The sequence below is a fragment of the Astyanax mexicanus genome, chromosome 18, assembly GCF_023375975.1.
Source record: "Astyanax mexicanus isolate ESR-SI-001 chromosome 18, AstMex3_surface, whole genome shotgun sequence".
Lineage (NCBI taxonomy): Eukaryota > Metazoa > Chordata > Actinopteri > Characiformes > Acestrorhamphidae > Astyanax > Astyanax mexicanus.
In genome coordinates this window covers 24,054,753-24,070,000 of record NC_064425.1, presented here as the reverse complement: position 1 = coordinate 24,070,000, position 15,248 = coordinate 24,054,753, and the positions used below count along the sequence as shown (strand labels likewise).

The 15,248-nt window shown below is 38.7% G+C and overlaps 1 protein-coding gene across 2 annotated transcripts in view; it reads right to left on the bottom strand.

Annotated features, from left to right (window-relative positions):
* Positions 1-15,248, bottom strand: part of arhgap35a (Rho GTPase activating protein 35a) — a 143,112-nt gene that overhangs the window by 109,586 nt on the left and 18,278 nt on the right. The window contains exon 2 of one of the 2 annotated variants that reach the window (XM_007260897.4): positions 8,178-8,226. The exons of the other annotated variant lie outside the window; for it this stretch is intronic. The gene's annotated coding sequence lies outside the window, so the exon portion shown is untranslated. The remainder of the gene's footprint in view (positions 1-8,177; positions 8,227-15,248) is intronic. 2 annotated transcript variants of the gene reach the window in all.

The window sequence follows — 15,248 nt, the reverse complement described above, 5'->3', positions numbered from 1 at the left end:
GAGCCTGCTGATATCAGTGTGAACTGATGACAATGTTGCTCTTTCTGAACCGGTCAGGCCTGTTTGTCCACATAGCGCCTGCCAGGAACACAGATTCTCCTCGCCTTACATGAAAACGTACACACTTAGAAGGCCGCTGTAGATTTGTGTCTTTGGCTAGCACTGCAAACTCCACTGACATATGAGCCCTAAAGCTTAAAAAAGGCATTAAAAAAGAGACCTAATGAATAGAAAGCAGCCAGACTTGAAGGAAGGAGGGGAAGGAAAAAAAATTAAAAAAATCAGGGAGCAAACATGATTTCCAATTATTTGTGCATTCACGCATCGTAGCTTATGTTGATTTATCAGATCAGTGGACGGATTGCTAACGCATTTCATCAACCTGCTCTCCATTTTAATGAAGCTACATGCAAGCAGAGCAAATAAACTCCTGCCATCAGACTCAAAGCTGTCTTGGTTTTACTACCACTGAGCTTAACCTGTGGACGTTAGCGCTAAGTGCGTTTCCACAGTCATTCTCCAGCCCCAGCCAGGCTTAGGACTTCTCGGGGATAAAATGTCACGGCTCCAGCCCCTTCACAGGCCACGGTGTCCATCAAACAAACAAGAGTTTGGGGTTTGCCTTGCTTGTCACATAGAGCAACATCAATCTGCGCAATATTGCAAAGCCTGCCAAGCTACAGGCAGTATTGATCCATGGATGAAAGCGAGCTGCTGTACGCGGGCTGACAATAACGACAAACAGACTGCATGTGTCATAAACTGAGCAGTTTGATTAGAGTGGAGAAGTTGTCGCAATCCATTTGCCCAGCACAAGGGTGGTGATGCTTTCATGGTGCTGTAAAGAGCAGCTGCAGATTAGGGCTTAAATGATAGTAAGAATTCAATGCGTAATACCAAAGCGGATCTTGAGAAGGGAACAGAAAAATATAAGTCAATAACGCCTGCATCAATCTGTCAAATCTATATTTAAGGTATCTGTGTGTCAAAATGTGCTAGAATATACATGTAAAAGAGCATAAAAGAATATCCGTGCTGTTGGTGTAACTTTTGAGAAATGAGTCAGTAATTTACTGATAAATCTAATAAATCTGTGAAGCACATCATCTGATGTTTGTCATTTTCAATATATATACGTAGGCCTGTAACAGTGGTCAATGGTTTAAGACAATATATTAGTAATCCAGAAACTACTGCAATAAACAATATTATTGTAATTTAATAAATATTGTAGGTTGCTTATATTTATACATGATTATACAAGAACATATTAACATAATTACACTTTATATTTAATAAACAGCAATGAAGATTGAATTCTTAAAATTATTCAGATGTTGGATTTAAATTTAAAAATAAAAAAATATATTTTAAAATCCTAAATAAATAAATCTTAAACAGAGTTGATATTCTGATTCTCTGATATCGAGGTTAGCAAAAATTATTTAGGTTACGTCCCTATCCTGCATAATAAGTCAAGAGTAATTATTTTGAAAGGCTTATTTTGGATAATTTACTGTTCCAGAAATAATTAGAAATCATTCAGGTTGTTTGGTTCTCCTCAATAAGTAAAATTACTGAGATTGCGCCTGCATATTGTACAATAAATTGATAACATGATTATTGGGAAAGGGCAATATATGGGTGTGGCCTTCCTATAGATACTAAAATGTAGAAATTAATTTATTTAATATGCTACAGTGGTGTATACATAAGGAGGTGCTAAAAATGCTGTCCTGAATCCAGGAAAGTGGGTGCTCATAAAGATCAAGCATCTCCTAAAAGGCTCAGTCATTTTCGGTCTCTCCAGGCTTGTTTCACATATTATTATAAAAGTGTGTATTTTATGATTTGTGCAGTTATTGATCTTAAGGTGAATTAATTGTGAATATCTGGTAACAATGCAGTTTTCTATTTCTTGTGGAATCCTGCAGGGCTCTATTATATTTGGGCCTATGGCTGTGTTTATATTACCAGGCTGAAATTACTTAAATCTGATTCTGTGCCTTAATTAAAGCGGCAGTCCTTATTATTTTGTTTCTAAACTGAAAGCAAAAGCATTTCTGAGTGGAGAAGGGATAAAATATAGTGTTTAATGGTACCAGTGTGCTGGAACGACCATCCCTGCTAAGCCTTATATATTCATTCTTTAAAATGGGGTGTCGGGTTGCTCTCAGGTGAGTTCTTCCGGACACGTCACGCATCTTTACGTACTTGTGTCACAACGCAAAGCCTCTAAAAAAGGTTCCAGCTCAGTTTTAATAAATGTGAGCGGCTGGTGGAGCAATGGAGACTTCAGAAGAGGAAAATCAGAGCTCAGTAGCTCATTCACTCATAGTAAAAACAAAGAAATGGAGGAGGGACATTTCTGACTGAGCGTTCTCTCTCTGTCTCTCTCTGACTGAACAGAACCTGGAATCAGATTCATCCGCTCTGAAAGGAGGCCGCATCACACCCGCCCAGTTTAAAATTATTATTCCTTATGCTCTGTGCAATTACCCATTCTCACCAAAGAGGGCCCTAATTCCCAAAACTTAGACATCAGCTTTAAATGTGATTTTTTTTTTTATTGCTGTTTACATACTTTCACATCTAGTCCTAGATCAGGTTCCATCTGACATCAGCCAACCAGTGTTGTGTCGAATTTAGGCTGAATCATGTTAGGAGGAGCTTCTGTGGTAGTTTTTCCATTTGAATCAGCATTTAGTCCACTGATTTCCATCTATAAAATATACAAAACAGCACAGCGCAGGATCATTCATTTCAATGTGATACGCGGTATTTGTAGATCCCAACTGGATGCACAAACAAACCTGCTGCTGTCCAAAGCTTTAGGCATCAGACAGCTGGCACCAACAGAGCATTGCGATGCTGCCGAAAGCCAGATACTGAACAAATCTGTCAGAAAGTCAGCCTATCCGCAAGACCCCACCTAACATGTCCCCACAGGCATACAGAGCCAACCACAAAGGAGGGGCCGGGCGAGAGGGACAGATAAAGCGATAGATGAGGAGGGAGAGAGAGAGAGAGAATAAGAGGGAGAGAAAGAGAGCACATCTGATAAGAAGGGATTTGGCCTACCGTGGAACAGTAATTTAGCCACACTCATTCTCCCCAATCCCCATCCGTCCAGATCTGCGTCAGATTAGACATCTAAACCTGAGCCCTGGCTTTAATGCAGCCAATCGCTGCCCGCCTCACCGCTCACTGCACCCACTCTACAGACTACCTCTCTTATAATCAGTCAAGAGTACTGATAGTGGTGCTGCTGCTGCTGCTGCTGGTGCTGCTGTTAGAGGGAGGGTAACTATAAAACTGGATTCAACACTTTCACCTATCCTCCCTTCAGGAAAGAAAACAATATATACACGTAAAAATAAAAATCACCACATAGGCAGTGTGTGTGTGTGTGTGACTTGAAGAAAATGTCTTATTTGTAATCCATTTCCTCTCTTACTTCTCTCTCTCTCTTTCTCCCTCTCTCACTGGTGCGTGTCTTGCCCTGTGGGCTGTCGCAGCATCCCATCACTCCCTTCCTCTGTTTCTCTCTCTCTGTCCGGCATGTTCTGCATTCCTCCCAGCACACTAGAGATATGATGCACAGACCTGCTGAAAACTGCACTTTATTCCCTAGAAGAAATCCAGTCTGTCTTACTGTGAAATATATCAGTACTGACAGCCCGAGTTACAATAATAAACACACTTTTTTATTTTTTTTAGCTTTTTAAAAACATTGTCGTGCTGTTTGAATGAGCAAAATTGGTTCAGAGTGATGTTAATTAACAACAACATTGCAACACTGAAGAAGCATAGACCTATTATTTAATAAAAATGTTTTTTATTTTAAGAACAGCTACACTCACTGATGCAAGTCAAACGCAGAAAAGTGGAGGAGCTCACGTGTGCATGAGCCCCAGAGCTGCGTGATTTTAACTTGTTTTTTTATTTTAACTTGTACAACTTAAAAAAAAAAAAAAGTTTGATTTGTTGATTAACTATACTGCATCAGGCCACATCTATATATCAAATAAATATAGCATTAAAAACAAAAGAAAAGATGTCACAGATTATTTTCTTGAGCCGGACGCGACCCAGTCCAAGGGAAGTGGTGGGAAATCTTGGCCTGACCCAACCAGAGAATCTACGCTTTAGTATCAGCCAACAGTCAATGAAAAGTTTTAATTTTACACTCCACCTTATTAATGCAGCAGTTTTACTCTGATACTAGTACCACTAGTTAAAGTTGGTTGCACAGAAATTCGTATAGGAACTCGTATACACATGCATTGTACAGTAGCATTCATCTACAGTCTGCACATGTCTGCAAATGTCTGGCGCTATTCTACGTCACTTATCTAATGCAACACATGCATAGATAAATACATAGGACTGTGTTCGGCAGTTTGAATTCGTGTAGTGTACGATCACTAATTGTTTAATGTGTGTTGCTATAAAAATCAACAAAACTCACTCAGAAAGTATGAGATACCCAGTCTGTTATAATATGCTATGACTTTAAAAGTCCTGGATAAGATGTTTAAGCACAATTCCTGGAAAATAGCCAGGAGGCAGCATATGTAAACAAAAGATGAACCAAAACTGGGAAATACAGTGACCTCTACATTACCTTTAGTAAAGTAGACTTTTTTAAAGTTTATTGCACAGGCAAAAAAAGGTGTTTTTTACCCAACTCCAGAAAGCAAACACAAAAAAAACTACAGTGCCCGAGTTCATGGCTGCTTCAGAGTAAAAGCAAAACGATTCTGTGATGCTTTTGTTTTTAAGGTCACAATGTCAGTTTTCATGAGAACAAAAACTCACAATGAAAAAGCTCTTGGCTGTTTGTACTGAGGACAATGTGTACCGCAAGTATAATGAGTGCATCCTGGAAAAGTACTGTTTAAAAGCTGCATGTGTAAACGACCCAAAGCCCAGACATTACTGGTCTGACTATTGTGGGATAAGATATGGTGTATTCTGATGATTTTTCCTGGTGTCTACTTGAGTTGATTAAATCAGAGTTCTTAGAAAAGGCCAAAAGTTTAAAAAGAATTTAACTGAACAAGAAAGCAATCACTGCCTTTTAGAAATTTCAATATAAGCAGAAGCGACACAAATACAGGACGTCAATGGTCAAGGGTTTTAGTTCTGGTAAATTTGGAGCACTTTTATGTGTATTTTATCATAGATAGCTCTGGGGGAAAAAAAAACACTTCAGTTTTTGAATCTGATTTTGCTATTTATAGGTATATATTTGAGTAAAATGGACATTGTTGTTTTATACTATAAACAAGACTACATTTCTTTCAAATTCCAAATAAAAATACTGTCTAGAAAAATACTAGAAAATGAAAAATAACAAAAAGGATGCAGAGCTTACAGACCTCGAATAATGCAAAGAAAACAAGTTCATATTCATAAAGTTTTAAGAGATTGAATAACCCTAGTTTTAATCACAGTTTTCATGCATCTTGGCATGTTCTCCTCCACCAGTCTTACACACTGATTTTGAATAACTTTATGCCACTCCTGGTGCAAAAATTCTTAATTATATTCCAGAGGTTTTCAATTTGGTAAAATAAAAAAAACTAAATTTTTACGTGGTCTCTTATTTTTTTCCAGAGCTGTACATTTTTATCATGACAAAAACACACACACAATTGGCAGATATAAAAATCTGTTCTTTGCTTGCACTAACCTGTGGGTATTGAAAGTGGAAGTGATTTCTGTCAGAGTCAGTTGTCTATTCACATGAACAATTCTAGCCAATCAAGGTCATTATTACACTGCCCGCTGTTGACAGCAATGCCTTATATGACGTGTTCTAAAACTAAACATCTCATTTATTTGGCACGTTTTCAAATTAGGACTTGACAGGCTCAAGCTCATGTCATAATCATGTCACATCACCTTGTCATGTGAACACAGGCCAGTGTTCAACCTCACTCACAAGAGAACACCTCACAACGTATACGTGTGAGTGTTTGAAAGCTACCCCTATTAAATGAGGCAACGCTTCCTTATGCATTTACATACTGCTATCCCACGACTTGTTCTTACACTGTAAAAATAGCGAGAGAAAGACAGAGGGGGCAATTCTGGGGTTTTTGTGTTTTTTTTGTGTTTGTATCTTTTTTTAAACTCAGTTTGTACCACAAAGCCAGCAGTGAACAAGAACATGCAAGAACAACAAAAAGGTCCCGTCAAGAGGCTTGTAAACATGCAACCCCAAAACCACGGGGCCTGTTTTTTTCTGAAGCGATGTGAAAATGGTAAAAACAAACGCAGAGCAGTAGTGCTGTTTCCTCCTGTCTATCCAGCACTAATCCCACAACTGGTATCTGCCTTCAAAATAACTGCAGGCCCAGTGAGGACGCAGCCTTCACCCGCTGACCTCTGCAGCCTCCATCCAGAATCTGCTACGCCACAGTTACACAAGGCCTGCACTATGGGACACTGCAGGAAGTGTGAGAGATTAGATTGTGTGTGTGTGTGTGTGTGTGTGTGTGCGCACCAGAGAGAGGCAGAGAGAGTATGTGTGTGTGTGTGTGTGTGTGTGTCTGTGCCAAAGAGAGGAGAGGGAAAGAAAGAAAAAAGAAAGAAAGAGAGAAAGAGGGGGAATGTGTGTGTCTGTTCATATTACCAAAATGTCCTTGCTTATTTGGGTCACAGAGAGGTTAGTCACAATCGCTGTGAGAAGAAAACTACATGCAGACAACATGCCTCCCGATCTCTCGCACCGCGGCTCCTCTGACCTGGCTGTGTTATGTCAACAGACGAGAGCAGCTGACCCAGGGAGCAGTCCCTCTTTGGGTTTAAGCACGAAAGCCAAAACCCTCGAAAACGTTTCAGGATCCAATGGCACTACCGGACAGTCCGCATTCCAGCAGCTAAGACGCTTTCTTTCATTTTCTTCCACGCCCCTAAAAAGGTGCCTGCATTCCCCTGTAAGACCCAGCACTGTAATTACTACAAACCTGGTTTCACAATTTCACAAACAACCTTTTTTTTTTTTTTTTTTTTAAACTTATGTATGTAGTATGACATACTACTGACTCTTAAAACAGCACCCGGGGTCAATGGCCTTTGGGTATTTGTCTCAGTTAGACGAGTCAGATGTCTACAGATTTATATCATTTTCGTCTCTTTTTTTTTTTTTTGGTACAGGTACAACAACATATCAGGTAGCCAAGACCATGACATTACACGAACTTCCCCAGTTGGTACTAAAAACTACTTAGCTAAAAAGACTTAAACTGCTTGTTTGTTTAGCAACTGTACTATACGTTACTATAGCCGGGCAGGATTAGTTATTCAGGGGGTCCTGGGGTAATTTTCTCTTTTATGTGGGGTCCCTTGTGATTTTATGTACGTGTTTTTCTCAAAGTAGAATTACCTACTGTTTTTCGCTGAACTCCTTCAGTAATTTTAGTCCCATCCGGACTGACATCTCTGAGTTTTGTCACCTCACGTTTAATAAAATAGCTATTTGTGCACTGCTACGCACCGTAATTACATTAGGGCGTGCATTTCCACAGAGATCCACGTAAACACAACAGCGAGTGGAAATGGAGGAGCTACTGAACGCGATTTCATGTAACCGATAAACCCAAAAAAACTCTCTGATCCTTCTGTTTTTTCAATTGCAGTCCAGATGCAAGAGTTTTATCACTGAGTAAAAACATGAAATATGTTTCACATATGTCCCCCTGAGAAACGAATCCCACCCGGATAGATTTTAAGACAAAATCCACAAAATCTGACAGAGCATAGTTATTATATTACCTTCTGCATTCACAGAACCTCAATTTTAACATTGTTTAGCCAACTCTGCCTCAACAATTGTGTAGTCAACATCTTATCTAACATCACCTAGCATAGTTACTATCAAGCTAACATCAGCTAGTGTAGAAAATCTCTCCCCAACACCAGTTAGAGTATTTAAGTAGTTAACTTTTAGATAACTTAACTTTTAGATAACTAAAACAGTCAAATAATTCTTAGAATGCCCAAATAACCATTAGCAACTTAGCACAAGTCGAATCTTTCTGAGATCAGAAATATAGACTGCAAAAATGAACAAGCCCTGGCTCAAGTTAGGAACTAACAAAATACCAAACATCATCATCAATACCAAACATCATCACCACCACCAGTTTAATTGTAGCATAATTTACCTCATTGTCTATGCAGTCATCAAAGGTTCCTGAGGACCAGACTTCCTACCTGTGAAGATAAAAAAAAAATACAACAATAAATAAATAAATAAATAAATAAATATACTATGAAAACCTGCTGGGGCCCGGTCAGACCATGCCCTGAATATGCCACGGTGCTGGATGTATTATTGCAGGTTGCACAAAAGAAAAAGTGCACAGCATGCAGAATACAGCAGCCAGATTAATATATAAAGATCAAGGACCTTCCCAACTTCCCAGAACTGCAGTTAAGAAGAAATGAAGTTGTTTGTTTTAAAAAGTAATTATAGTGCCGCATGCAAATATGTTTCACACTAGATTTTTTTTTTCCGGGATAGGGGTGGGCGATATGGCCCTAAAATAATATCACGATATTTCATGATATTTTCACGATAACGATACTCTTTGCGATATGACAAAACACTAAATTTTAAAATTATATTATTTTGAGAATACATTACCGCAACTAAATTAAAATTAAATTCTATTATTGCATATATAGACCTAAAAAAATACAAGAATTTTATCAGATTTATAACAGAATTCAATGATCCAGAATGTCATGATACTAATAATCCTAATAATACACTTCAAATATCTCCATATAACCAGGATTAAAGTAAAATAAGTGATACTGGACAGATATAGCCTCTAGATATAGATATATAATGGAAAATGAGAACAGTATGATAATATGACAATATTTTAGGGTATAATATCGTTCACGATATTCAAAAATGTTGGCGATATTTCTGTGTACGATACGAACTTGCACACCCCTAATTCGGGAGCACTGGTTCTCAGAGTTCAGTAAGTTTGGTAAAAGCTGTTTATGAACAGTTCAGATCTCTGGACTTTCTGAAATCAGTTGTCTGGGGTTAATTTCAAGTGGACTGTGAGGTTGCGTGGTTGGTTAATTTTGTCATGTGACTGATGTATGGTTATATGAAATAAATGTGTATGGCTAAATACCTTCTCCTATGAGACAAGGGTGTAATAAAAATACTGATATATCAAAATACTGCTATAGCACAACATGTAATATCTGTTAGCTGATGTTTTGGAGCTGGAGTGTCTAGTTTTCCTCCAAAAGCGTTGGCCACTAGAGGTGTGCCAAAAAATCAATTCACATAAGAATCTTGATTCTCATTTACTACGATTCAGAATCGATTTAAAATGTCCCAAAATCGATTCTGAGGGGCGGGTTTTAGACTGATTTTGGGCTGGGTATTTTTGTTGGACCTGGCAACCCTGGGGATAGCGCTTGTCCTTTCAAACGGAGATCTTCCAGACACACACAGAGCGTAGGTGTATGAGAATCACCGGTAAGATGGCAGAACAAGCACTATATTACCTTAGATTAACGTGTAGTTTTAATGTTTTATGGCAGAATGCTTCATAACAAGCATAAAAAAGATCGCTAGTAGTTAGTTTCAGTAACTGTTAGCTAGCTAACTAGCTAACTTTCCAGTTCCACCTTAAATAACGCTACAGGTGGCAGCGGGCTGCAGCATTTAAGGCGGAACGGAAAAATAACAATAAGCTAATCAGAGCTAATTTCAGCTCCTCATCACAGAGGAATTAAGGAATGGACCATATGAATTAATTTCTCCACCTCCTGCCCCCTTTCTGAAGAAATACTACGACCTTAAATTAACTAGTTAATCAGCAGCTGCTCCTGAACTTTAGCGCTCCACTGCTATCATCACATCAGCCCAGCAGCGTCACCTACACACCACCGCTAGTAGCCTGGTAATAAAGCAGTGTTATTTATTATTTATTTATTGTTCATTAACGTCATTGTGATATCCCAGTGATTCCTCTGTCACTGAGGACCCACATTCCTGCACATTTTATTGTTTTTGTAACACATTACCTGCTCCAGGACCAGTGTATATTATGGAGGGTTTTTTTTCAATAAGATTCATAAGCCAGAAGCAGAAATTTTTATAATTCAAATCGTTTTGAATCAAAAAACGATTTTGAATCGAATCGTGGCCCCCAAAATCGGAATCGAATCGAATCGTGAGATAGTAAACGATTCCCACCCCTATTGGCCACCTAGAACTATTGCCTCAATGTGCTGCTGCACTGGTGGCAGATACATGATTTCATGATGTATCAGAGGAGGCTAGATGTTCTAGTCTTCACCCTCCTAGTGTTCAGAGCATTGCTAGTGATAGGTGGAGCTCGTATGAACAGGTATTGGGTCATTTGCCTTTCAAACTGGGTACAAAATCGACTTATCGTGACCTAATTTCAAGATGGCGGCACCAAGAGAACTAAAGTAAGCTACTGTGTGTATAAACAGTCTATGTTAAAAAACTTCCTGTGCACTTTAAATTTTCAATGCCTTGTTTTAAAAGTCAAAGTGCTCAAACTTCTACCAATGAAGTGTGGATCTACTTTGAGCTTGTTAATAATGTAAACATGGTAATTTCTTTACATGGGCAATGTGCTAAACACAAAACCTATGCACCTACTGCTAGCATTGTAAGCCTGTTGGGTGCATCGACTAAAAGCACAGTTTTTCAGAACGCTAGGGGTGAATAGAGGTGGGCTATTCAACAAAAGTTTGTACTCGTTTATCATGTTACACTACACCTAGTAAGTAAAGATGCAAGGAGTCATGTTTCAAGATTCCCTAATAGGTAGGGCTGCAACGATTAGTCGATATAATCGGCAATGTTGATTATAAGAATTTTTTGACTCCAAATGTTCATTGTCGACTAATCGTTAATTTGTAGCACTACACAAAATACTGGGGACACTCACACAGTTTACACTCAGCTCGGCCTAGGTCTCCAACCATGCCTGAACACAACAGTTAACATATTTCCTTAACAAATATCATCAATTTTCATGCATTTTCAAAGGGTAATATTTTGGACATTTGCTGGGTATCAAATTCCCATATTTAGCAGTAGGGCTGGGCGATATAGCCCTAAAATAATATCACGATGTCATGGTATTTTTGCGATAACAATACTCTTGGCACTGTTTTTTTATTTTTTCCAAGAATACACTACCGCACAATACTAATAATGCACTCCATATATCTCTGTATATCCAGTACTGCAGTAAAATGAATGATACTGGACAGACATAATCTGTCTCTAGTAGATATAAAATGGAAAATGAGAACAGTGTAAATTTTTCTTTTGCTAAAAACAGCAAAAAAGTAGTACCTTGATGTGATAATTAGGGGTGGGTGATATGGCACGATATTTCAAGGTTCAATACCGTTCGCGATATTCGAAATTGTTGGCGATATTATCGCGTACAATATGATACGGCACACCCCTATTCAGCAGTTTCTATCTTTTTTTTTTTTTTTTGAAGCAATAGAGAAAGTGGAGCCATAGTGGAGCAAGCAGAGTTGGAGAGCATGGCGAATTAATCGTTGACTAATTGACTAATCAGAAAAATAATTAAAATCGCCAGATTAGTCAATCACCAAAACAATCATTAGTTGCAGCCCTATTAATAGGTTGCACATAACCCTCTCAAACAGTGTAGCAATAATAGGTCGATAACGTTGGTCTCAAAGCCCATATACTCCTCTATCTGCAGGGCTTTAATGAAGCATTGGAAGTGAGACAGCTATATACCACTCCTGTCCAGCAGAGCCAGACAGGTCACCCAAACATCTGCAGAAAAACAAAGGACGTACTGTATCCGGAGTGAGAGTCACCGGGGGCAGGATACAACCATGCCAGAGGAGGCAAACTTTGTGCCCGATTGCAGAGATAACATTTTAGCGGCTAATGGAGGTGGAACTAAATAAACAGGAATCTATTTCCTCTCACGAGAAGCCCCCTGTGGGAAGAAGTGGAAGAATATAAAATAAAAAAAAACAAGAGAGAGAGGGAAAGAGAGTGAAAACCATTGCTGCCAGCCTAGACACTAGCACTTGACTCCCCGTTCCTATATGAATGCCATTCATCTTCCCTCGGCAGCGGCGCTCAGAGTTTTATGGCCTCTTTCCCGGCTTCCCTGCGATAGCAAGGACATCATTAGCTAAGTGGTGCCAGGATGACAAGCCATTGGAGGGGGCGATCGATGATGCCATGCCCAGGACCCATAAGCATTGCTACATCTGGTCATCGACCGATGCCCCGGACAGGTCGCGAGATAAGGAACGTGTCAGAACAGATAAAATATGGTCCGAAACATCTCTCTTATCACGCGACTGAAAAGAGATGTGTCATATCTACCTTGACAACAGCTTCTCCTGAGGATGCCTGTAGACCGTTCAGGTATGGATGAAGGACATCAGACTGGAATGCATATTTACGCATATCTTTTGACTACTGCTGACCCACACCTTTCCTAGAGCTTAATAGAGATTAAAAAACACTCCCTGTCCTACAGGTCATTTCTGCACAGTGCTGCTGAAGCCATCGCTCCACCCTTGTGGTCATTGAAATTTGCACAGTAGGCTCTGGGCTGTGTTAAAGGACACCACAATGGTCACAAGAGTTCTGGACTCGAGTGCCAAGCCCAGCAGCTTCTGACATCAGCCTGGGTAAAGGCTAAATCTGAACTATCCATTCTATGCCCACAGATGCATTTTTTTTTATAGAAGCTGCTCTGAGAGTTCGCAAATATCAAATTCAGCTTACACTTTTAAAAAATGACAGGATTACAAAATGTTCTTTGAGCAAGGTCATAAAATAACCATTTTAACCCCATCTTTACATTGGTAAATAACTTCTAAATTCAAATTGATTGAACACAATGATTTTTTTGCCCATGTTTGACATGTTTTGTTGTAATTTAGTGTATACCACAAAAAAGGTCACCCTATGCTTTGCATTTCTTATATAGTGTAATATTATTATGCAGAAAAAGTGCTGAAAGACATGTAATTCTATTTGCATCACAAATAGTTGACCACACCAATAGACTAGCACACACACATCTCAAAGACGCCATTTAAATATTTACTTTGACTTTAATTTTATTGCAGACAGTCTCTAACTGAGATATTTTAAGTTTTATCTGCTTAACATTCTTTTAATTATTCATGAACATCCATTTCTGTATTTTAGCCTTGCAACAACTTCTAAAAAAAAAGTTGGGACAGGGCAACAAATATATAGAAAAATAAGTTGTACTATTTAAAAACATCTGCAATAGCAGCAAAAAGTGTAACTAACTTACATGACTGAATATAAAGGAGTCATATAAATGAGACAAGCAGTCTTTCTCAGAAGTAAAGAAAGAAAGAAGTTTACCAGTCTGCGAAAAAGTGTTTAAAAAAAAAAAAAAACAATTCAGAAAAAAAAAAATTGAAAAAGACTATAGATACCCCTCCATCTACAATTCATATCATCAAACAAATCAGAGAAACTGGAGAAATTCCTTTGGCCAAGGGACAAGGTAGGCTAAAAGTACTGGTTTCTGGTGATCTTTGGGCCCTCAGCTGGCAGTGCATTAAATACAGGCATGATTCTCTACTGGAAATCACTGATTGGGCTCAGAAACAGCAAATGCACAAAAAATCACAAACGCAAATTGAGCTGTTTCATGATAGAACTAAGGCACATGTCTATAACATCCATATATGCCACAAGTTCTCTCGGCCAAAGCTCATTTAAACCATATTTTTTGTGATTATTAACCCAAACACAAATTATATATTTCAATTTAACAATATAACAAGAAACTGAAGAAAACAACACTAGTTGTGTCAAAATACCCAAATGTAGAGTCTGTGAATGTGAAATGATTTACTTCTATGCCTGCGAATGCCTGGACAGAACACAGACCACAGGCTAACATTAGCATTAGGGCAAGAAAGAAAAAACTGCTGAGCTCCACATCAGCCACCACAGCAGCATTAACCTTATGCAGCAACTCCAAACAAACTAAAAAGATTTTTAAAGTGTGTTCAACCTCAAAAACAGATGCGACAAAAAAAAAAAAAACTGTGAGAAGAGCACAGAAAGGTCAGCTGAACTAAAGTAGACAGAGAGGCAGAGACGCAGAGAAACAGCAAGAGAAAGAGGCCTAAATCTACATCTACAGCACCTTTGGTCTTCTCTATCTCCATCACACACTTTCTATTTGCTCTTTTTTCCCCCTTCTCATCTTCTTATGATTGCTGATCTATGTGTGATTAAACCTGCCACATTTAATTACGTTCTGCTGCTACAGGCCCACCACGCTTTCACTCTTCCTCTCTCTCTCGCTCTCACACACACTCGTACACACTCACACTCACACAGGTGGGAGTGACAGTGGCAATTAAGCCATCAAACCCAAGAGAAACTGCAGCGGTGAGTGTAAGCCAGTGTTCATCCTGCTGGAATGAAATATAGTAGCATCACTATTGATTACATTCTTAATATCAAATAACCTACCCAATCACTCTGATGATTAATCAAGTCATTTTCCTCTTAATAAGAGGCCAAAGAGTGAAATGGACAATAAGAAAATATAGCACAAGGCTCTTATAGAGTGAGAAATACTCTTACTGGAAAAAAAAATACTTAATGCTAGGGTTGCACAATATATCATTTAAGCATGGTTATCGCGATGTGCGCATATGCAATAATCACATGTCAGGACGTGAGATGTTACTTAAGGCAATTAAATCAAACACATCATGTTGCAATGTTTTGATTCTTGACACAAGAAGTAGATGCACAGCGCTGTCTCTGTGTCTGCGTAAATGACAGGCTGCTGCTGCCTGAGAAGCGTGAGAGGAGAAGGGCAGGAGTGAACAGCATGGCCTCCATTCACATGGTTGGGCACATGCTTGTAAAAGCACATGTTGAAAGCTGTGCACCTCAGTTCGGCACAGTTTTGTGCCGATATTTTTCCAGTTACAGCTGAATTTATGCTTTCTATTCCACAAAAACGCTCTTATTAACCTTTTAAAAAAAGCCATTTAAATGCATGATAATAATATTATGTAAGAATATTCACAATGTATTTTTTTTTCCAATATTGTGCAGTCCTACTTTTAGGCACAGCATTTCCACCTACGTTGTAATTGTAAATTAGCACAAACACATAAACGCACAAGTATAGATGCTCACA